Genomic DNA, 21,665 nt, shown 5'->3' with positions numbered 1-21,665 from the left:
AGAAGCTACGGAACCAGTACTTGATTGACACATGTCCCACATGACTAAAACCCTCCCATGCATGCACCGTCACTGTGTATGAAGGGGAGGCAGATGGCACACATTGATGACACCAAGATGGAAGGTGAACACATTTGCTGCATGCTGCCTAGCAGTGGCATCACACATTGGCCTGTGATTGGCAGGTCAAATACACATGCCATCACACAGATGACATGTACCCTAGCCATAAAGTGAAGAGGGAGAGAAGGGCACCAATTGTTCATTCAGTCTAGTTTGCTCATGAAATTGCTTTTTTAATTGAAATGGTTCAAATGTTTAACCTGGAGCTGCCAGTCCAAAATGGTCCTATAGCACAGGGACATGTCTAAACAAATGATATCCAGGAAACAAAGTCAGTCCACTGTACCATAGCCATGTCAGACATGTGACAATAGGACTGAGAAATGCCTAGTAAAAGTGGTGGAATGCAAACAATCTGCCTGAATAAACAGAGAAAAATAAGCAACAATGTTGTGGCAAGATGACACTTCAAGGGCAACTGGCGTGGTGTTGGGCTGGCTGTCTACTGTTGGCAGAAGGGATACTGCTATACCCAAATGCTGGTGCGCAGAATGTATTGGATGAGGCACATGGGTGACCGAAACCACTCAAGCACACACACCCTCACCTGGCACCCAAACAGAAGCCCTCACACACACACCATGCACATGGATGACACACACATGCATGTGCACTCACCGGACAATGCCTCGTAATCTGCCAGTTCTCCCACGCCTTGGATCTGTTCCTCCGTGACGTAGGTCCCAGCAACATGCTCATGTGGAGTGAGTTCTATGTCCTCTGCTGGAGACCCACCCCCAGTCACTAGAGTAGCGGCATGACTTGAGGCCAGCTTATTCTTTGCCCTGCGCTTCAGGTCATTCGGGCGCTTGTAGCATTCAGTAGCTGTGCGCCTCACGATTCCAAGGGCACTTATGATGTCCGCGATGGTCTGCCAGTGTGCCAGACGTTGTGCAGGTGTGGTCTTGGATCCTGCAACTATCACCATTTCGCGGTCATGTGCGGACACATACTCTACAAGTGCATTCAGTTCGGCCTCATTGAAGCTGGGCTTCCTTGACGGGCCGGACTGTGTAGCCGTGTCTGGGGCATCAGCCTCTACTGGACGAGCACTCTTCCTCTTCCGCTTGGAAGGTGGTGGGGATCCTGAGTGTCCTACGCCGCTCTGGACGCTAGGGGCAGGAGCCCCGGTGGACTCTGTACTAGGAGTGTGGGATTGCACACTCAGCATGGGAGTTGGTGCAGGCATTAGCTCAAGTGTGATGGTGTCAGGGGGAATGTCAGCAGGATGGACTTGGACCGACACTGTCCTGGCTGGGTGTGTGAGAGGTGGGGTGGATGGAGCCGCAGCTGCCCCTGCAGCCTCCCCACCCTGCCTACTCGGGGCAGCAGATGACCTAGCTGCCCCTGATCCACGTGGCCTGATGACACCAACGTGCACCGGCGCACGTGGCCTAGACCTGCTGACCTGGAAGTCAGCCATGGAGTCACCCTGTGCCAGGTCTGGTGCCACAGTGGGCTGGTCCAACAAGGGCTGAGCATGGATGGTGTCAGCCACGTTACCCTCAACCAGGGGCGGGGGGGCGTGGGCATCCCTGACTGGTCCTCCACATATGGGGGGCTAGGGGCACCCTGCAAGTCACGGCCACGTCCCCTACCGGATCCACCATGGCCACCACTTGGGGCTCGGCCACCTTTGCCACCCTTATGGCTTGTTCGCCTTCCAGCCATGGCACTGATGTTATTGTGCGTATGGGAGTCGCTGTGAACTATTGTCCTGGGCAATTGGGGGTCAAAGGGGTTGGGTACCAGATGGTAATCGTACCCTAGTGCTCTAGCAAGGCTGTATGTCACCCCTGGGGAAAGATGACGGGTCACGCAACGCACAGGCACCCCAAAAAAGGGAAGTAAGGTGCACGCAACCCCTCCTAGACCACGTGTGTGGAAAAATAAACCTGCACTACGCTGTGGCACCCAGAAACACAAGAATGAACGTATGCGTGTCACATGTAGCCTAGAATGACCTCTGAAGGGGTACGCGACACACGGGGCAAGCACAGATGTTAAATACATGCGCGACTCACCGTCTGCCAGGAAAAAAAGCATGAAAAAGACGCGCATGTGCGCGTTGGCAACACCCCCGCCAAAAGAAGAATTGTATGCTGTCTGAGGAGACAGGACAACAGTAGAAGGGAACGCTGTTTGAGGAAACAGGGCCAGGAAAAAGAGGAAAGAGAAAAAGCTGTCAGAGGTAACAGGGAGTACGAACTTGAAACGCCGTGAAGTAAATCGCGTGTGAACCGACAAGAAGTACAGATTTCACCCACTCGCTCTCCACAAAAAGCACGTACAAGGAAATGGTGTTCTACATGTACCTTTTATACACACGTCACAGACGCGCATACGCGCTGAGGCCATTTCCACCAATTACATGTTTTGACACTCGGACGTGTATTTTTTTTTAATATGTACCATGCTCAACGGCCATACGCGTGACGTCATAGACGCACCTGGGGGCCTTTGGGCCAATGAATTAACGTACGTGTGCTGACGCACTTACGCGCTAAGGGCCTTTCCTCGAATTACACGCAGACGTGTTGGATTTTCACGTGCCAAATCACTCTGTATCAAGCGGGCCACGCGTAAGCACACGGAAGACCACGCTCCTGCCCAGAAGGCCGAATTACTGCCCCCCAGAGCCCTGAGCACGCTCCCACCTGCCATCTGCTGCTGCCCGACTGCCTGCTGCCCACGTGTCCTGCCATTTGCTGCCTGCACATCAGCCAGGGGTGCTGTTGCTGTGACCACCCATGCTGGAACCGAAGACTCCCGACTGGGATACCATCGCTCCACAGCCCAGCCCCAGGACCCAGTTGCCCACCCACTGCTGCCTCTGGGGTTGCCATGTCGGGCACTGCAACATCTGGCACCAGTGGCAACCCCCGGACAGAGAGGCAGAGGGGCACCAGCTTCACTGCCACCGAAGTTGGTGTCCTGGTGGAGCATGTCCTGGGGCAGTATGATGCCCTCTTTGGAAGGTTGCGCGCCGACAAGGAAGGACGGACTCGGATCTGGACGGACATCGTGACTGCCATCAACGCGGAGGGGGTGGCAGTCCGACTATTCCATCATTGTGAAGAAGCGCTGGGAGGACTTCAGGTCCAGGACCCTCAAGAAGGCCCGGCGCCTCCTGAAAGCAGCGGATGCTAAGGGGCGCCGGGGCCACTTGTCGGAAGATCAGATGAGGGTCCTGGAACGCATATCCCCACCGCTCCACGTCCAGGTCCTTGAGAGGCAGACCCGTCTGGAGTCGAGCAGTAAGTGTACATGCATACTGATTGTAAGCTGTGCGTGTGGTGGTGTGGCAGGAGTGTGCAGGTTGCACATGTGGTTTTATGTGGCCAAGTATGGGGGGGGTACAGGGCCGTGAGGCTGACACATGCGAGGGCTCTCATGTGTGACACATGGATGGTGCTTGTGTGTGTAGGCCTGCATGGCAAAGGATGTGGAAGAATGATTGGCAGGTGTGACATGGATGCCGATCTGAACACTGCGACAGTTGGCGGAGGTGTACACATGCATGCAAGTGTAGTGGTGTGTGTGCATGTGTAGTGGACTCCCTGTGCCGCATGTGATGTCTGGGTCACCTTTGCCTGCTCATGCTGTTGTATGTGTATGGATGGTGCTGGCTGTTGCAATATGGCTGTGGTATAGCTCATGTGTGCAAGTTGAAATGACATGTGTGTTGGGGATTATGATGCCATGTCTGAGGTTTGCCAATGCCACTCATGTACAACTGTCATGTGTTTATGAGTCCATTATACAGTGCCCTGATGCCTGTGTTTTATTTCTCCCTGTCTGCAGCGTCAACTGATGAAGAGGGCGGAGAAGGTGCTGTGGAGCACAGCGGCAGGGGTTGCACCACCAGCCGGAGACGCAAGGCCTGGCTCCCCTCCCAGGTTGTGATCTAGTCGGGGAGTGAGGAGTCCGGTGCCGCGTCCGAGGCCGCAGCTGCCGTGGGGAGGTCCAGGAGGCGGAGGATGGAGTTGGACTCCTCGGCAGCAGAAGGGGCAGCTGGGACCCCACAGGGCACAATGGAGGAAGATGGCCCGGAGTCATCCAGGTTGGTGGGGGGTTTGGTGGAGGAGGAGGCCGTGCAAGCAACAGAGGCGGGGTCTGGAGGTGGGGATTCCACTGGTGCTAGTGGTGCAGTGCAGGACCAGGGACAGGTGGCAGCACAGACCGCCACGTAGGTGCCTGTGTGCAATCCTGTCCCTGCTCCTGTCACTGCATCATCTTGTACCAGCAGGGATGCCTACCTCCAGACCCGTTCTCAGGGAGGGGATTGGCTTACACCAACTCCCTCTCCCTGCGGATGTGGCTATCCTGCAACAGGTTGAGCCTGTCCAGGGTGTGGTGGCGTTGCGTCAACGGGCCATGCGAGATGACCTGCAGTCTTTCCATGATGAGACTGCACGTCTTCTCGCATGGCTCGTTGACCGCGTTGACCCACTGGGACTGCTCACCAAGGCCGGATTCCTCCGTTTCCTGGACCTTGTTCCGACCCCCTCCTCAACGGAACCCCATATGCCCCAGTCGTCCTCCATGCCATCTTCCCACACATGTATCACCTGGGTGCCCTGTGGAGCTGCCTCTGACCGTGCGGCCAGGCTGGTGGACAACAGATCCCTGCCACAGTCGGGAGTCGGACGTCCAGCAGGGGTGGCCACATCAACAACTGCACCCCAGCTGGAGGAGGATGTGCAGGCACCATCGGACAGGGCACATGGACAGCAGCAGCAGCAGCAGCAGGAGGCTGTAGGTGGGAGCCACGATGGCTCAGGGCCTTTGACATCGGAGGGGCAGGCATCGGCCGGAGGGCAGGAGGACCCAGGACGGGAAGTGTCTTCCATGTGGCAGCGGTTGGGCCACGCCATAGATGCGGAGCGGCAGCGGGCAGAAGAGGCACGGCTCACGATGGTCAGGGCGGAGAACTCCATGCGGAGGGCCCTGAGGCGGGCCGAGTGCCTCGAGGCAATCCGCAGGGAGTTGGAGGAGAACATGTCGTCGTCTCTGCGGACCCTCGGGGCCATGGAACAGGACCGCCTCCGGGACATTGAGCAGGAGTTCGATGATGCCTTGGCCCGCAACATCCAGAAGTGAGCCGTTGGACTAGCCCGCTGCCATTGTATATAGTTAATTAGTGTTAGGTTTAATTTTTTTTTTAATTTGGGGCGCTTGGACTATGCCCCACTTTTTTGTATATAGTTATTAGTTAGGTGGGTTTTATTGTAGGTTTCATTTACATCGTTGGGATCATGGACCCTGGATTTGCTCTTTGTACATAGTTTGACAGTGGATTTGTGGCCTTCATCTTTTATTATTTTTTCACCATGGAGCAATGGATTTTCACTTTACTTTCCCTTTGGATTTGCTTTGTTGGACGGTGACTTTGGACACAATTTCATTACGGTTATTTTGGATTCCCATTTTCATTATTTATTATTTTGGTGGACATGCTGCATTTTGATATTTGTTGCCATTATTGTTTCTTTTGATTTCATTCACTTCATTTACACTGTAATACATTTTTGTTTCTTACTTCAATGTGTGGACTTCTCTCATGGGTTTCATGCCTGCCACAATGTGGGTTTTTTCACAGTCATGTGTTGCCATTGTGTGGGTCTGACGGACTTGTACTCATGCGCATACTGCTTGTTTGATATCTATCATGTAATGGGTATTTCAATTTTGAATGGATGTAAAACTTGGTTGGGTGTTTGACTGAGGTGGCGTGGGGTGTGATTTGGGTGGGCATAGGAGCCTGGGATCTGGATTGTGATGACGTGTTGGCTGGGGGACATGTGTGGGGGCCTGCTGGCAGGTGCCCCGCACTGCTGGGGGGCGGGGGTGCTGGGAGACATGAGTTGGACATGAGTGGGGGCCTGGTGGAGGGAGCCCCTGACTGGTGGGGGGTGGGGGTGCAGGGGGACATGAGTGGGGGCCTGGTGAAGGGTGCCCCTGGCTGCTGGTGGGTGGGGGTGCAGGGGGACATGAGTGGGGCCCTGGTGGAGGGTGCCCCTGACTGCTGGGGGTGGGGGCGCAGGGGGACATGAGTGGGGGCCTGGTGGAGGGTGCCCTGGCTGCTGGTGGGTGGACGTGCAGGGGGACATGAGTGGGAGCCTGGTGGAGGGTGCCTCTGACTGGTGGGGGGTGGGGGTGCAGGGGGACATGAGTGGGGCCTGGTGGAGGGTGCCCCTGACTGCTGGGGGGTGGGGTGGGGGTGCAGGGAGACATGAGTTGGACATGAGTGGGGGCCTGGTGGAGGGTGCCCTGCACTGCTGGGGGGTGGGGGTGCTGGGAGACATGAGTTGGACATGAGTGGGGGCCTGGTGGAGGGTGACCCTGGCTGCTGGTGGGTGGGGGTGCAGGGGGACATGAGTTGGACATGAGTGGGGGCCTGGTGGAGGGTGCCCCTGACTGCTGGGGGGTGGGGGTGCAGGGGGACATGAGTGGGGGCCTGGTGGAGGGTGCCCTGCACTGCTGGGGGGTGGGAGTGCAGGGGGACATGAGTGGAGGCCTGGTGGAGGGTGCCCCTGGCTGCTGGGGGGTGGGGGTGCAGGGGGACATGAGTGGGGGCCTGGTGGAGGGTGCCCCTGGCTGCTGGTGGGTGGGAGTGCAGGGGGACATGAGTGGGGGCCTGGTGGAGGGTGCCCCTGACTGCTGGGGGGTGTGGGTGCAGGGGGACATGAGTGGGGGCCTGGTGGAGGGTGCCCTGCACTGCTGGGAGGTGGGAGTGCAGGGGGACATGAGTGGGGGCCTGGTGGAGGGTGCCCCTGGATGCTGGGGGGTGGGGGTGCAGGGGGACATGAGTGGGGACCCTGGTGGAGGGTGCCCCTGGATGCTGGGGGGTGGGGGTGCAGGGGGACATGAGTGGGGACCTGGTGGAGGGTGCCCCTGGATGCTGGGGGGTGGGAGTGCAGGGGGACATGAGTGGGGGCCTGGTGGAGGGTGCCTCTGGATGCTGGGGGGTGGGGGTGCAAGGGGACATGAGTGGGGGCCTGGTGGAGGGTGCCCCTGGCTACTGGGGGGTGGGGGTGCAGGGGGACATGAGTGGGGGCCTGGTGGAGGGTGCCCTGCACTGCTGGGGGGGGGGGGTGCTGGGAGACATGAGTTGGACATGAGTGGGGCCTGGTGGAGGGTGCCCCTGACTGCTGGGGATGTGGGTGCAGGGGGACATGAGTGGGGGCCTGGTGGAGGATGCCCTGCACTGCTGGGGGGTGGGGGTGCTGGGAGACATGAGTTGGACATGAGTGGGGGCCTGGTGGAGGGTGCCCCTGGCTGCTGGTGGGTGGGGGTGCAGGGGGACATGCGTTGGACATGAGTGGGGGCCTGGTGGAGGGTGCCCCTGACTGCTGGGGGGTGGGGGTGCAGGGGGACATGAGTGGGGGCCTGGTGGAGGGTGCCCTGCACTGCTGGGGGGTGGGAGTGCAGGGGGACATGAGTGGGGGCCTGGTGGAGGGTGCCCCTGGCTGCTGGGGGGTGGGGGTGCAGGGGGACATGAGTGGGAGCCTGGTGGAGGGTGCCCCTGGCTGCTGGTGGGTGGGAGTGCAGGGGGACATGAGTGGGGGCCTGGTGGAGGGTGCCCCTGACTGGTGGGGGGTGGGGGTGCAGGGGGACATGAGTGGGGCCTGGTGGGAGGGTGCCCCTGGCTGCTGGGGGTTGGGGGTGCAGGGGGACATGAGTGGGAGCTTGGTGGAGGGTGCCCCTGACTGCTGGGGGGTGGGAGTACATGGGGACATGAGTGGGGGCCTGGTGGAGGGTGCCCCTGGATGCTGGGGGGTGGGGGTGCAGGGGGACATGAGTGGGGGCCTGGTGGAGGGTGCCCTGCACTGCTGGGGGGTGGGAGTGCAGGGGGACATGAGTGGGGGCCTGGTGGTGGGTGCCTCTGGATGCTGGGGGGTGGGGGTGCAGGGGGACATGAGTGGGGGCCTGGTGGAGGGTGCCCCTGGCTGCTGGGGGGTGGGGGTGCAGGGGGACATGAGTGGGGGCCTGGTGGAGGGTGCGCTGCACTGCTGGGGGGTGGGGGTGCTGGGAGACATGAGTTGGACATGAGTGGGGGCCTGGTGGAGGGTGCCCCTGACTGCTGGGGGTGTGGGTGCAGGGGGACATGAGTGGGGGCCTGGTGGAGGGTGTCCTGCACTGCTGGGGGTGGGGGTGCTGGGAGACATGAGTTGGACATGAGTGGGGGCCTGGTAGAGGGTGTCCCTGGCTGCTGGTGGGTGGGGGTGCAGGGGGACATGATTTGGACATGAGTGGGGGCCTGGTGGAGGGTGCCCCTGACTGCTGGGGGGTGGGGGTGCAGGGGGACATGAGTGGGGGCCTGGTGGAGGGTGCCCTGCACTGCTGGGGGGTGGGAGTGGAGCGGGACATGAGTGGGGGCCTGGTGGAGGGTGCCCCTGGCAGCTGGGGGGTGGGGGTGCAGGGGAACATGAGTGGCGGCCTGGTGGAGGGTGCCCCTGGCTGCTGGTAGGTGGGAGTGCAGGGGGACATGAGTGGGGGCCTGGTGGAGGGTGCCCCTGGCTGCTGGTGGGTGGGGGTGCAGGGTGACATGAGTTGGACATGAGTGGGGGGCCTGGTGGAGGGTGCCCCTGACTGCTGGGGGGTGGGGGTGCAGGGGGACATGAGTGGGGGCCTGGTGGAGGGTGCCCCTGGCTGCTGGTGGGTGGGGGTGCAGGGGGGCATGAGTGGGGGCCTGGTGGAGGGTGCCCCTTACTGGTGGGGGGTGGGGGTGAAGGGGGACATGAGTGGGGGCCTGGTGGAGGGTGCCCCTGACTGCTGGGGGTGGGGGTGCAGGGGGACATGAGTGGGGGCCTGGTGGAGGGTGCCCTGCACTGCTGGGGGGTGGGAGTGCAGGGGGACATGAGTGGGGGCCTGGTGGAGGGTGCCCCTGGATGTTGGGGGGGTGGGGGTGCGGGGGACATGAGTGGGGGCCTGGTGGAGGGTGCCCTGCACTGCTGGGGGGGTGGGAGTGCAGGGGGACATGAGTGGGGGCCTGGTGGAGGGTGCCCCTGGATGCTGGGGGGTGGGGGTGCAGGGGGACATAGGTGGGGCCTGGTGGAGGGTGCCCTAGGCTGCTGGGGGGTGAGGGTGCAGGGAGACATGAGTGGGGGCCTGGTGGAGGGTGCCCTGCACTGCTGGGGGGTGGGGGTGCCGGGAGACATGAGCTGGACATGAGTGGGGGCCTGGTGGAGGGTGCCCCTGACTGCTGGGGGGTGTGGGTGCAGGGGGACATGAGTGGGGGCCTGGTGGAGGGTGCCCCTGACTGCTGGGGGGTGTGGGTGCAGGGGGACATGAGTGGGGGCCTGGTGGAGGGTGCCCTGCACTGCTGGGGGTGGGAGTGCAGGGGGACATGAGTGGGGGCCTGGTGGAGGGTGCCCCTGGATGCTGGGGGGTGGGGGTGCAGGGGGACATGAGTGGGGACCTGGTGGAGGGTGCCCCTGGATGCTGGGGGGTGGGGGTGCAGGGGGACATGAGTGGGGGCCTGGTGGAGGGTGCCCCTGACTGCTGGGGGGTGGCGGTGCAGGGGGGCATGAGTGGGTGCCTGGTGGAGGGTGCCCCTGTCTGCTGGCGGGTGGGAGTACATGGGGGCATGAGTGGGGCCTGGTGGAGGGTGCCCCTGGATGCTGGGGGTGGGGGTGCAGGGGGACATGAGTGGGGGCCTGGTGGAGGGTGCCCTGCACTGCTGGGGGGTGGGAGTGCAGGGGGACATGAGTGGGGGCCTGGTGGAGGGTGCCTCTGGATGCTGGGGGGTGGGGGTGCAGGGGGACATGAGTGGGGGCCTGGTGGAGGGTGCCCTGCACTGCTGGGAGGTGGGAGTGCAGGGGGACATGAGTGGGGGCCTGGTGGAGGGTGCCCCTGGATGCTGGGGGGTGGGGGTGCAGGGGGACATGAGTGGGGACCCTGGTGGAGGGTGCCCCTGGATGCTGGGGGTGGGGGTGCAGGGGGACATGAGTGGGGACCTGGTGGAGGGTGCCCCTGGATGCTGGGGGGTGGGAGTGCAGGGGGACATGAGTGGGGGCCTGGTGGAGGGTGCCTCTGGATGCTGGGGGGTGGGGGTGCAAGGGGACATGAGTGGGGGCCTGGTGGAGGGTGCCCCTGGCTACTGGGGGGTGGGGGTGCAGGGGGACATGAGTGGGGGCCTGGTGGAGGGTGCCCTGCACTGCTGGGGGGGGGGGGTGCTGGGAGACATGAGTTGGACATGAGTGGGGCCTGGTGGAGGGTGCCCCTGACTGCTGGGGATGTGGGTGCAGGGGGACATGAGTGGGGGCCTGGTGGAGGATGCCCTGCACTGCTGGGGGGTGGGGGTGCTGGGAGACATGAGTTGGACATGAGTGGGGGCCTGGTGGAGGGTGCCCCTGGCTGCTGGTGGGTGGGGGTGCAGGGGGACATGCGTTGGACATGAGTGGGGGCCTGGTGGAGGGTGCCCCTGACTGCTGGGGGGTGGGGGTGCAGGGGGACATGAGTGGGGGCCTGGTGGAGGGTGCCCTGCACTGCTGGGGGGTGGGAGTGCAGGGGGACATGAGTGGGGGCCTGGTGGAGGGTGCCCCTGGCTGCTGGGGGGTGGGGGTGCAGGGGGACATGAGTGGGAGCCTGGTGGAGGGTGCCCCTGGCTGCTGGTGGGTGGGAGTGCAGGGGGACATGAGTGGGGGCCTGGTGGAGGGTGCCCCTGACTGGTGGGGGGTGGGGGTGCAGGGGGACATGAGTGGGGGCCTGGTGGAGGGTGCCCCTGGCTGCTGGGGGTTGGGGGTGCAGGGGGACATGAGTGGGAGCTTGGTGGAGGGTGCCCCTGACTGCTGGGGGGTGGGAGTACATGGGGACATGAGTGGGGGCCTGGTGGAGGGTGCCCCTGGATGCTGGGGGGTGGGGGTGCAGGGGGACATGAGTGGGGGCCTGGTGGAGGGTGCCCTGCACTGCTGGGGGGTGGGAGTGCAGGGGGACATGAGTGGGGGCCTGGTGGTGGGTGCCTCTGGATGCTGGGGGGTGGGGGTGCAGGGGGACATGAGTGGGGGCCTGGTGGAGGGTGCCCCTGGCTGCTGGGGGGTGGGGGTGCAGGGGGACATGAGTGGGGGCCTGGTGGAGGGTGCGCTGCACTGCTGGGGGGTGGGGGTGCTGGGAGACATGAGTTGGACATGAGTGGGGGCCTGGTGGAGGGTGCCCCTGACTGCTGGGGGTGTGGGTGCAGGGGGACATGAGTGGGGGCCTGGTGGAGGGTGTCCTGCACTGCTGGGGGTGGGGGTGCTGGGAGACATGAGTTGGACATGAGTGGGGGCCTGGTAGAGGGTGTCCCTGGCTGCTGGTGGGTGGGGGTGCAGGGGGACATGATTTGGACATGAGTGGGGGCCTGGTGGAGGGTGCCCCTGACTGCTGGGGGGTGGGGGTGCAGGGGGACATGAGTGGGGGCCTGGTGGAGGGTGCCCTGCACTGCTGGGGGGTGGGAGTGGAGCGGGACATGAGTGGGGGCCTGGTGGAGGGTGCCCCTGGCAGCTGGGGGGTGGGGGTGCAGGGGAACATGAGTGGCGGCCTGGTGGAGGGTGCCCCTGGCTGCTGGTAGGTGGGAGTGCAGGGGGACATGAGTGGGGGCCTGGTGGAGGGTGCCCCTGGCTGCTGGTGGGTGGGGGTGCAGGGTGACATGAGTTGGACATGAGTGGGGGGCCTGGTGGAGGGTGCCCCTGACTGCTGGGGGGTGGGGGTGCAGGGGGACATGAGTGGGGGCCTGGTGGAGGGTGCCCCTGGCTGCTGGTGGGTGGGGGTGCAGGGGGGCATGAGTGGGGGCCTGGTGGAGGGTGCCCCTTACTGGTGGGGGGTGGGGGTGAAGGGGGACATGAGTGGGGGCCTGGTGGAGGGTGCCCCTGACTGCTGGGGGTGGGGGTGCAGGGGGACATGAGTGGGGGCCTGGTGGAGGGTGCCCTGCACTGCTGGGGGGTGGGAGTGCAGGGGGACATGAGTGGGGGCCTGGTGGAGGGTGCCCCTGGATGTTGGGGGGGTGGGGGTGCGGGGGACATGAGTGGGGGCCTGGTGGAGGGTGCCCTGCACTGCTGGGGGGGTGGGAGTGCAGGGGGACATGAGTGGGGGCCTGGTGGAGGGTGCCCCTGGATGCTGGGGGGTGGGGGTGCAGGGGGACATAGGTGGGGCCTGGTGGAGGGTGCCCTAGGCTGCTGGGGGGTGAGGGTGCAGGGAGACATGAGTGGGGGCCTGGTGGAGGGTGCCCTGCACTGCTGGGGGGTGGGGGTGCCGGGAGACATGAGCTGGACATGAGTGGGGGCCTGGTGGAGGGTGCCCCTGACTGCTGGGGGGTGTGGGTGCAGGGGGACATGAGTGGGGGCCTGGTGGAGGGTGCCCCTGACTGCTGGGGGGTGTGGGTGCAGGGGGACATGAGTGGGGGCCTGGTGGAGGGTGCCCTGCACTGCTGGGGGGTGGGAGTGCAGGGGGACATGAGTGGGGGCCTGGTGGAGGGTGCCCCTGGATGCTGGGGGGTGGGGGTGCAGGGGGACATGAGTGGGGACCTGGTGGAGGGTGCCCCTGGATGCTGGGGGGTGGGGGTGCAGGGGGACATGAGTGGGGGCCTGGTGGAGGGTGCCCCTGACTGCTGGGGGGTGGCGGTGCAGGGGGGCATGAGTGGGTGCCTGGTGGAGGGTGCCCCTGTCTGCTGGCGGGTGGGAGTACATGGGGGCATGAGTGGGGCCTGGTGGAGGGTGCCCCTGGATGCTGGGGGTGGGGGTGCAGGGGGACATGAGTGGGGGCCTGGTGGAGGGTGCCCTGCACTGCTGGGGGGTGGGAGTGCAGGGGGACATGAGTGGGGGCCTGGTGGAGGGTGCCTCTGGATGCTGGGGGGTGGGGGTGCAGGGGGACATGAGTGGGGGCCTGGTGGAGGGTGCCCCTGGCTACTGGGGGGTGGCGGTGCAGGGGGACATGAGTGGGGGCCTGGTGGAGGGTGCCCTGCACTGCTGGGGGGTGGGGGTGCTGGGAGACATGAGTTGGACATGAGTGGGGCCTGGTGGAGGGTGCCCCTGACTGCTGGGGGTGTGGGTGCAGGGGGACATGAGTGGGGGCCTGGTGGAGGATGCCCTGCACTGCTGGGGGGTGGGGGTGCTGGGAGACATGAGTTGGACATGAGTGGGGGCCTGGTGGAGGGTGCCCCTGGCTGCTGGTGGGTGGGGGTGCAGGGGGACATGCGTTGGGCATGAGTGGGGGCCTGTTGGAGGGTGCCCCTGACTGCTGGGTGGTGGGGGTGCAGGTGGACATGAGTGGGGGCCTGGTGGAGGGTGCCCTGCACTGCTGGGGGGTGGGAGTGCAGGGGGACATGAGTGGGGGCCTGGTGGAGGGTGCCCCTGGCTGCTGGGGGGTGGGGGTTCAGGGGGACATGAGTGGGAGCCTGGTGGAGGGTGCCCCTGGCTGCTGGTGGGTGGGAGTGCAGGGGGACATGAGTGGGGGCCTGGTGGAGGGTGCCCCTGGCTGCTGGTGGGTGGGGGTGCAGGGGGACATGAGTTGGACATGAGTGGGGGCCTGGTGGAGGGTGCCCCTGACTGTTGGGGGGTGGGGGTGCAGGGGGACATGAGTGGGGGCCTGTTGGAGGGTGCCCCTGACTGCTGGGGGGTGGGGGTGCAGGGGGACATGAGTGGGGGCCTGGTGGAGGGTGCCCTGCACTGCTGGAGGGTGGGAGTGCAGGGGGACATGAGTGGGGGCCTGGTGGAGGGTGCCTCTGGATGCTGGGAAGTGGGGGTGCAGGGGGACATGAGTGGGTGCCTGGTGGAGGGTGCCCCTGGCTGCTGGGGGGTGGGGGTGCAGGGGGACATGAGTGGGGGCTTGGTGGAGGGTGCCCCTGACTGCTGGGGGGTGGGAGTACATGGGGACATGAGTGGGGGTCTGGTGGAGGGTGCCCCTGGATGCTGGGGGGTGGGGGTGCAGGGGGACATGAGTGGGGGCCTGGTGGAGGGTGCCCTGCACTGCTGGGGGGTGGGAGTGCAGGGGGACATGAGTGGGGGCCTGGTGGAGGGTGCCTCTGGATGCTGGGGGGTGGGGGTGCAGGGGGACATGAGTGGGGGCCTGGTGGAGGGTGCCCTGCACTGCTGGGGGGTGGGGTGCTGGGAGACATGAGTTGGACATGAGTGGGGGCCTGGTGGAGGGTGCCCCTGACTGCTGGGGGTGTGGGTGCAGGGGGACATGAGTGGGGGCCTGGTGGAGGGTGCCCTGCACTGCTGGGGGGTGGGGGTGCTGGGAGCCATGAGTTGGACATGAGTGGGGGCCTGGTGGAGGGTGTCCCTGGCTGCTGGTGGGTGGGGGTGCAGGGGGACATGATTTGGACATGAGTGGGGGCCTGGTGGAGGGTGCCCCTGACTGCTGGGGGGTGGGGGTGCAGGGGGACATGAGTGGGGGCCTGGTGGAGGGTGCCCTGCACTGCTGGGGGGTGGGAGTGGAGCGGGACATGAGTGGGGGCCTGGTGGAGGGTGCCCCTGGCTGCTGGGGGGTGGGGGTGCAGGGGAACATGAGTGGGGGCCTGGTGGAGGGTGCCCCTGGCTGCTGGTAGGTGGGAGTGCAGGGGGACATGAGTGGGGGCCTGCTGGAGGGTGCCCCTGGCTGCTGGTGGGTGGGGGTGCAGGGTGACATGAGTTGGACATGAGTGGGGGGCCTGGTGGAGGGTGCCCCTGACTGCTGGGGGGTGGGGGTGCAGGGGGACATGAGTGGGGGCCTGGTGGAGGGTGCCCCTGGCTGCTGGGGGTGGAGGTGCAGGGGGACATGAGTGGGGGCCTGGTGGATGGTGCCCTGCACTGCTGGGGGGTGGGGGTGCTTGGAGACATGAGTTGGACATGAGTGGGGGCCTGGTGGAGGGTGCCCCTGACTGCTGGGGGTGTGGGTGCAGGGCGACATGAGTGGGGGCCTGGTGGAGGGTGCCCTGCACTGCTGGGGGGTGGGGGTGCTGGGAGACATGAGTTGGACATGAGTGGGGGCCTGGTGGAGGGTGTCCCTGGCTGCTGGTGGGTGGGGGTGCAGGGGGACATGATTTGGACATGAGTGGGGGCCTGGTGGAGGGTGCCCCTGACTGCTGGGGGGTGGGGGTGCAGGGGGACATGGGTGGGGGCCTGGTGGAGGGTGCCGTGCACTGCTGGGGGGTGGGAGTGGAGCGGGACATGAGTGGGGGCCTGGTGGAGGGTGCCCCTGGCTGCTGGGGGGTGGGGGTGCAGGGGAACATGAGTGGGGGCCTGGTGGAGGGTGCCCCTGGCTGCTGGTAGGTGGGAGTGCAGGGGGACATGAGTGGGGGCCTGGTGGAGGGTGCCCCTGGCTGCTGGTGGGTGGGGGTGCAGGGTGACATGAGTTGGACATGAGTGGGGGGCCTGGTGGAGGGTGCCCCTGACTGCTGGGGGGTGGGGGTGCAGGGGGACATGAGTGGGGCCCTGGTGGAGGGTGCCCCTGGCTGCTGGTGGCTGGGGGTGCAGGGGGACATGAGTGGGGGCCTGGTGGAGGGTGCCCCTTACTGGTGGGGGGTGGGGGTGAAGGGGGACATGAGTGGGGGCCTGGTGGAGGGTGCCCCTGACTGCTGGGGGTGGGGGTGCAGGGGGACATGAGTGGGGGCCTGGTGGAGGGTGCCCTGCACTGCTGGGGGGTGGGAGTGCAGGGGGACATGAGTGGGGGCCTGGTGGAGGGTGCCCTGCACTGCTGGGGGGGTGGGAGTGCAGGGGGACATGAGTGGGGGCCTGGTGGAGGGTGCCCCTGGATGCTGGGGGGTGGGGGTGCAGGGGGACATAGGTGGGGCCTGGTGGAGGGTGCCCCTGGCTGCTGGGGGGTGGGGGTGCAGGGGGACATGAGTGGGGGCCTGGTGGAGGGTGCCCTGCACTGCTGGGGGGTGGGGGTGCCGGGAGACATGAACTGGACATGAGTGGGGGCCTGGTGGAGGGTGCCCCTGACTGCTGGGGGGTGTGGGTGCAGGGGGACATGAGTGGGGGCCTGGTGGACGGTGCCCTGCACTGCTGGGGGGTGGGAGTGCAGGGGGACATGAGTGGGGGCCTGGTGGAGGGTGCCCCTGCATGCTGGGGGGTGGGGGTGCAGGGGGACATGAGTGGGGGCCTGGTGGAGGGTGCCCCTGACTGGTGGGGGGTTGGGGTGCAGGGGGACATGAGTGGGGGCCTGGTGGAGGGTGCCCCTGCATGCTGGGGGGTGGGGGTGCAGGGGGACATGAGTGGGGGCCTGGTGGAGGGTGCCCCTGACTGCTGGGGGTTGGGGTGCAGGGGGGCATGAGTGGGGGCCTGGTGGAGGGTGCCCCTGACTGCTGGGGGGTGGGAGTACATGGGGACATGAGTGGGGGCCTGGTGGAGGGTGCCCTGCACTGCTGGGGGGTGGGAGTGCAGGGGGACATGAGTGGGGGCCTGGTGGAGGGTGCCTCTGGATGCTGGGGGGTGGGGGTGCAGGGGGACATAAGTGGGGGCCTGGTGGAGGGTGCCCTGCACTGCTGGGGGGTGGGGGTGCAGGGGGACATGAGTGGGGGCCTGGTGGAGGGTGCCTCTGGATGCTGGGGGGTGGGGGTGCAGGGGGACATGAGTGGGGGCCTGGTATAGGGTGCCCCTGGCTGCTGGGGGGTGGGGGTGCAGGGGGACATGAGTGGGGGCCTGGTGGAGGGTGCCCCTGGCTGCTGGTGGGTGGGGGTGCAGGGTGACATGAGTTGGACATGAGTGGGGGGCCTGGTGGAGGGTGCCCCTGACTGCTGGGGGGTGGGGGTGCAGGGGGACATGAGTGGGGCCCTGGTGGAGGGTGCCCCTGGCTGCTGGTGGCTGGGGGTGCAGGGGGACATGAGTGGGGGCCTGGTGGAGGGTGCCCCTTACTGGTGGGGGGTGGGGGTGAAGGGGGACATGAGTGGGGGCCTGGTGGAGGGTGCCCCTGACTGCTGGGGGTGGGGGTGCAGGGGGACATGAGTGGGGGCCTGGTGGAGGGTGCCCTGCACTGCTGGGGGGTGGGAGTGCAGGGGGACATGAGTGGGGGCCTGGTGGAGGGTGCCCTGCACTGCTGGGGGGGTGGGAGTGCAGGGGGACATGAGTGGGGGCCTGGTGGAGGGTGCCCCTGGATGCTGGGGGGTGGGGGTGCAGGGGGACATAGGTGGGGCCTGGTGGAGGGTGACCCTGGCTGCTGGGGGGTGGGGGTGCAGGGGGACATGAGTGGGGGCCTGGTGGAGGGTGCCCTGCACTGCTGGGGGGTGGGGGTGCCGGGAGACATGAACTGGACATGAGTGGGGGCCTGGTGGAGGGTGCCCCTGACTGCTGGGGGGTGTGGGTGCAGGGGGACATGAGTGGGGGCCTGGTGGACGGTGCCCTGCACTGCTGGGGGGTGGGAGTGCAGGGGGACATGAGTGGGGGCCTGGTGGAGGGTGCCCCTGCATGCTGGGGGGTGGGGGTGCAGGGGGACATGAGTGGGGGCCTGGTGGAGGGTGCCCCTGACTGGTGGGGGGTTGGGGTGCAGGGGGACATGAGTGGGTGCCTGGTGGAGGGTGCCCCTGCATGCTGGGGGGTGGGGGTGCAGGGGGACATGAGTGGGGGCCTGGTGGAGGGTGCCCCTGACTGCTGGGGGTTGGGGTGCAGGGGGGCATGAGTGGGGGCCTGGTGGAGGGTGCCCCTGACTGCTGGGGGGTGGGAGTACATGGGGACATGAGTGGGGGCCTGGTGGAGGGTGCCCTGCACTGCTGGGGGGTGGGAGTGCAGGGGGACATGAGTGGGGGCCTGGTGGAGGGTGCCTCTGGATGCTGGGGGGTGGGGGTGCAGGGGGACATAAGTGGGGGCCTGGTGGAGGGTGCCCTGCACTGCTGGGGGGTGGGGGTGCAGGGGGACATGAGTGGGGGCCTGGTGGAGGGTGCCTCTGGATGCTGGGGGGTGGGGGTGCAGGGGGACATGAGTGGGGGCCTGGTATAGGGTGCCCCTGGCTGCTGGGGGGTGGGGGTGCAGGGGGACATGAGTGGGGGCCTGGTGGAGGGTGCCCTGCACTGCTGGGGGGTGGGGGTGCTGGGAGACATGAGTTGGACATGAGTGGGGGCCTGGTGGAGGGTGCCCCTGACTGCTGGGGGTGTGGGTGCAGGGGGACATGAGTGGGGGCCTGGTGGAGGGTGCCCTGCACTGCTGGGGGGTGGGGGTGCAGGGGGACATGAGTGGGGGCCTGGTGGAGGGTGCCCCTGGCTGCTGGTGGGTGGGGGTGCAGGGGGACATGAGTGGGGGCCTGGTGGGGGCTGCCCCTGGATGCTGGGGGGTGGGGGTGGTGGGAGACATGAGTGGGGGCCTGGTGGAGGGTGCCCCTGGCTGCTGGGGGTGGGGTGGTGGGAGACATGAGTGGGGGCCTGGTGGAGGGTGCCCCTGGATGCTGGGGCGTGGGGGTGGTGGGAGACATGAGTGGGGGCCTGGTGGAGGGTGCCCCTGGATGCTGGGGGGTGGGGGTGATGGGAGACATGTGTTTGTGATCAGTAGTGCAAGGTGACATGTGGGTTGGCTGGGGGGCATGGCCATGGTGGATGGGTTGCCTGTGGGACATGAGCAGGGGTGCAGGGTAGTCCCCTGTGGTGTGGGCCGCCTGCAGGGGCCGTGGAGGGTGTAGAGGGAACACCTGGGAGGACCCACACGGGCAATTCACATGTAATGCTCCCCGCGCACCCCTGGAATTCACGTACCCAGATGGAATCGCGTGTGATACTTCCCGCGCACCCCTGAAAAACACGTACCATGCTGCTTTTGCGTGTGATACTTCCCTCGCACCACTGGAATACACATACCCTGCTGCTTTTGCGTGTGATACTTCCCGCGCACCCCTGGAATACACCTACCCTGATGGAATCGCGTGTGATACTTCCCGCGCACCCCTGAAATGCACATACCCTGCTGCTTTTGCGTGTGATACTTCCCACGCACCACTGGAATACAAGTACCCTGCTGCTTTTGCGTGTGATACTTCCCGCGCACCCCTGGAATACACGTACCCTGATGGAATCGCGTGTGATACTTCCCGGGCACCCCTGAAATGCACGTACCCTGCTGTTTTTGCGTGTGGTACTTCCCGCGCACCCCTGGAATACTCATGCCCTGATTCAATCGCGTGTGTTACTTCCCACGCACCCCTGATGTACACGTACCCAGGACAATTGCGTGTGAAACTTCCCGAGAACCACTGAAATACACGTTCCCCGCTTGGCATTTTCTGTTTGGCAGCCTGGTGAACTGGTCCAGGGTTAGCGCAGCCCTTTGCGATGATTTTGGAATTTTGAAGGCTTTTCCTTGCGTGAGGGCATTCTTGGGGGCGTAACTGGCGCTGCTGCAGGGTCGCTGCACCACTCTGCGCCACGGCTGGTTTTGGAGGCTAAAATCCATGAATACGCTGTGCGATGAAAAGGATTTTATCGCATGCGGCTGGCGCAGTGTATCACACGGGGACACTGTGCGCCAGCCGCATGCGCCACTTTTGTGCGAATTTCTATGAATTACCCTGAATGTGTTTCAAAGCGCTTCAAGGCATGGGAAGGAACAAGGGAAAAAAACAATGACATTCTTACAGGCCATGAACAGTAAGGATGTGAATTGATTGTATACGAATTGTTCGTTTTACAATTGGTCAATTACAATTGACCTTTTCACAAGTGACTGAATTGTGAAGGTCAATTGTAATATATATGCGGGGGGAAACCCCCGCAATCCCCCACCCAACGCAAAACTCCCCAAAACCCCTTATATGTATATATATATTCAGTGAAAAAAACTTTGTTAAAGGGACGTTATGGTTCCAAGTAAAACCGAAAAACCCTTGAAATTCGCCAGTTATGGTAAGTTAATCAACCATAACTCGCGCCACCATTGTGCACTGCTAACACTAACACCCAGGACATGAAAGATGATGTCATCTTTGATGTCCTGGGTGTTAGTTTTAGCAGTTTACGGTGGTGGCGCGAGTTATGGCTGCTTAGCTTACCATAACTGGCGAATTTCAAGGGTTTTTCGGTTTTACTTGGAACCATAACGTCCCGTTAGCAAAGGTTTTTTTTGTGAATTTCCTAGGTTTTTAGTAGTGCAACTTAACCATAACGTCCCTTTAACAACGTTTTTTTTTACTGAATTTGATGGGTTTTTAGTAGCGCAACTTAACCATAACGTCCCTTTAACAAATATGTTTTACTGAATTTCATAGGTTTCTAGTAGTGGCACGTAACCATAATGTAAACGAACATCTGACTTCATTGCACACCTTCTGAAGAATGCCACATGACCATATGCTGGCGCACAAGTTACATGAGACACTCCTCACATTTATCTTTCGACTCTTTTCACCTTTATTTCATTTGACTCAAACTCCCTGCACCAGTATAGATATACACCTATATACTATTGGTTAATTACACATTGTTTTCTAAAATATGTCCGTATGACGTCTGTTTTCCCGTCACACGCTGACGTTCTAAACATAGTGATGACGTCATAATGTAAATAGTGGCCATCTTTAGCGAAAACCGTGTAGAACGGTTCGAGCTACAGCACCGGCCATCTTCTCAGGAAGGAGGTAAGAGAATCCTTTGTAAACAGCTCCCCAATTGCATATCATGAGCCTAGAGGCCTTCACAGAATACTCTCCACAGAATGATCCCACCCCATTGTTTTCGTGTATCTAATATAGTATATATACGTGTTTTTACAGACACGAGTGGAGGAATCGCCCATTACTGCACTACCTCCGTACCTGAGGACTCTCTACATACCACAGCGACCCATTCCATGGATGTAGTAGCTTTTTACAGAAATACCGAAAGGTAATATTTTTTCTTAGATATTACATGACTAGATTTTCCTTCATGAATTAAGATCCCGTTTTTAATTGAGCTTTCCCTATTGTCTTTTTATCACATCTACAGGTTGAATAACCATTATTGGGCTGTTATTGCTATTGATAATAAATCCAGTTAGGATATTCCACATTGAACATCCAGGTGATTATTATTAAAAATTTCTCCCAAGAGTTAAATGACAGTTATCAGTGAGAATCTAAAATTTGATCATTGTATCATACATTATAGACGAAACAAAGATTAACGGCAATGAAGAGGGCTATCAATTCCTGAAGAAGGGGACACCCCGAAACGCGTCGAGAAAATATTCATCATTACTTTCTGTGGATATACCATGTGAAAAGCCTATTGTATAGAAAGTGTGATGAGTACCTTGTATGCCCTTGTATTATTATATTGAATGTAACCTCAAAATGAACACATTTATGTTATTATGTTTACAAAGACTGGATGATGAATGAATTGAAATTCATATCTATAACAATTAATTTAAAATTCAATTAAAACCGATGGTCCCCATCATTCTGTTTTATTATAATAGTGTCATGAATTAGCTTCTCTCATTAATTTCTTCTTTTTTCTGAAAGAAACTGAATATTACCATTGTATAGAAATATTGACTGTTTCTACAGTATAAAGGGTGTGCAGGGGACGGGAGAGTTCCACAATCTTGTGGACAATCTGTTGGATTTACATGAAAGATGATGTCATCTTTGATGTCCTGGGTGTTAGTTTTAGCAGTTTACGG

General features: G+C 62.5%; 1 long non-coding RNA gene across 1 annotated transcript; it reads left to right on the top strand.

Moving 5' to 3' along the window:
- Positions 1 to 20,598: 20,598 nt before the first annotated feature.
- Positions 20,599 to 21,455, top strand: LOC138473722 (uncharacterized). The gene is made up of 3 exons (XR_011268878.1): positions 20,599 to 20,881; positions 20,984 to 21,058; positions 21,146 to 21,455. It is a non-coding gene; the product is annotated as an uncharacterized lncRNA (long non-coding RNA).
- The last annotated feature ends 210 nt before the right edge of the window (positions 21,456 to 21,665 follow it).

This window comes from Ambystoma mexicanum, chromosome 8 (genome assembly GCF_040938575.1).
Source record: "Ambystoma mexicanum isolate Mex_15411 chromosome 8, UKY_AmexF1_1, whole genome shotgun sequence".
NCBI classification, from domain to species: domain Eukaryota; kingdom Metazoa; phylum Chordata; class Amphibia; order Caudata; family Ambystomatidae; genus Ambystoma; species Ambystoma mexicanum.
The sequence above is the reverse complement of the archived record's forward strand: the minus strand, read 5'-3'. Positions and strand labels throughout refer to the sequence as shown.